We start from the raw sequence: 2,847 nt of genomic DNA on the forward strand, positions 1-2,847 counted from the left end.
GTTTTAAGTAAAAGTTTATTATTAGAACTTTATCAATTCAATTATTATTATTATTATTATTATTATTATTATTGGTGTTTGTTACGTTAATGGTTATTAAAATATGTAGCCAAGATATGATATTTATAAATAAAACTTATTATGAATAATTATATATTTATATATATATATATATATATATATTTATATATATTTTATCAAAAAAGTAAATAATAGCTTTGATGGCATGTTATGTAATAGGTGGATTCATTATTATAAGCACTTTAATATTTAAACGTGAATAAGTTATTAAATCGGTGCATTTAAACGAATGGTAAAACATTTCAACTATATTTATTATAAAAATATAGATATATAATCATTATATAAAGGTATATATATAGAGAGAGAGAGAGGATCAAGAGAAAACTCCATCTTTAGAAAAAAAACTTAAAAACTCCTAAAAACTCCTAAAAAATTATTTTTAATTAAAAATAAAAAATTATTTTCAAAATTTTGTTTTAGCCATTATTCTTATATTTTCTTATATTTCACTCGAAAAAAATAAAAAAAAATTAAAAAAAACCGCTGTAATGCACATACGTATTACTGTGAGATACCGTTGTATTACACATGTGTATTTCTATGTATTTTTGAGTTTAATAGTGTTGTATTACATATATTTAATATTTGTGTATTGTATATGTGTAGTAGTGTTTTTTATATGAAAAAAAAAATAATAATAAAATAAAAGTCGATGTGGTGCACATGTGCGTTAATGTTGTATTACACATACGTACTAATGTGTATTCGATGTGTGTATTAGTCTTATATTGAATATATACAATAGTGTGTATCAAATATGTGCAATAGTGTTGTATTCTATGCAATACAAACACTTTTGCATATATGCAATGCACACTATTACACATGCGCACTATACCGACGAGGTTACCGACAAGTTTTAGTTTTTTTTTTGAACCAATAACAACATATAGGAATAATGGAAAAAAAAAGAAACTTCAAAAAAAGTTAAAAATAGTTTTTTAGAAGTTTTTAGGAGTTTTTAAGTTTTCTCTTTAAGAGGAGTTTTCACTAGAACTCACCCCTATATATATATATATATATATCAAAGAAAGTTGTGAAACTAGGGCCAAGATGAGGGGAAATAATCATCCCGAGGTTCGATTTTGATAAATTAATGTTTATTTATTACTATATTATGATTATAATAAAAATAAAACAAAGAATAAGTCAAATAAAATAAATAAACAAAAACTGGGTCCAGGGGGGTTCGAACCCGCATCTGGACCGGTTCCCTTGTCTTAACTTCCACACACCAGCCATCGTGCTGGTGTGTTAGTTTGTGAGGATTATTAGTTCTACAAATATATAAACAGACACAACCCAGTACCCAAACCCAATTATAAACCCAAGAAATTCAAATTCGTATAATTCATTGATGTTTGTTTGAATTGATTTGGGGGTTTTGTTTATTGCATAAAAATGATTGTTAATCATAATTCAATTACAAGAATTGGTGATTTGTGATTCACCAATCTCGTTCCAACAAATCGGGGAACGACATTTTCGACCATAGAGAGCTTCAAAGGGTGCCTTGGCAATACTAGTGTGAAAACTAATATTGTAGGAAAACTCTACGAGTGGTAAGTGAGTGTGACATTCGTGACAAAACCGGATACACCTTAGTACTTACAAACTCGAATAAGCGTTTAACCGCTTATTGCATAACAAGCAAACGAATAACCGAACGGGTCTGATTATGAACCGGATATCCCGAGGGGCCATCTATAAGTGATATACGTTTAATATAAGCTAAAATATTAGTAATATGGCCTTAGTTCGATAGCAAACAAGTTAAACGAAAATATACTCGTTTAACTACCAGCTATAGATTTAAACATGAAAGATAGTTACAAACCAAGCATTGTATCATCCGTTAAACCGAAAAAGATTTACCAAACACTTATTTGAAATGTTTTAAGTGATCCGTGAAAATATTTTCGATTTTTACAAACAAATACTATGTTTTTCTAAATTTACAATAAAATGGCCGAAAAACACTCATTTTCGCACTATTTGTCGTGCCCGATATATTTTTCGTGCCAAAAACCGAACCCGAAATAAACTTGGACTCAAGATTTAGCGTTTAGGCCTGCATAAAGAAATTGTTGGGCCAAAATTGGGCCCAAATAGGGCCCAACACCCTTCCGGCCGCCAACTAAGACCAACACCTCCTTAATATTTATTAACATGTTCTAGCTTCATGTTTAAGTTATTTTTCACCAAAATATCTATATTTGAAGCAGCTTCAAATCTGCTCATCCAGGTTCCAGCGAAATCATAGGTAAAATAATCATTATGATCAATTTTTTTAGCCTATTTAAACATGTTTACTTACATATAAACATAGTTTGGTTACCAAAAATCACTCCTAACCATGCAAAAATCTTAAAAATGGTTCAAAAATATGTTTTGATCCTACACATGGTTAGGAATCTGAATCATACTCTTTTTTTTGCCATAAACACGGATTAGAGGGTTTAAACGACGTTTTTACGGTTCAAAGGTTCGGTTTAAAGCCCTAACCGAAACCCTAGGTTTCGAGGCTGTTTGGATGATGATACATGATTTTTTTGTGATATAAGACTTGTATCTAGCATACATAGGAGCACAAGAGCTTGAAAAGTTGATTAGAAAGGCGGAAACGAACCATAACCGCTAAGGTAATGCCGAAACACTTGCTTACGGGCTGTTTAGGTTAAGGTTGTGATGTGCATATTTTTAGGTCTTGAAATTTTATAGGGACATCTGGGACCATATCATTGAGTCCCTGATCAAATTTGG

This window comes from Bidens hawaiensis, unplaced genomic scaffold (assembly GCF_021521415.1).
Source record: "Bidens hawaiensis isolate Kalapana, Puna unplaced genomic scaffold, B.hawaiensis_p1.1 tig00000657_1, whole genome shotgun sequence".
In the NCBI taxonomy this organism is placed as follows: domain Eukaryota; kingdom Viridiplantae; phylum Streptophyta; class Magnoliopsida; order Asterales; family Asteraceae; genus Bidens; species Bidens hawaiensis.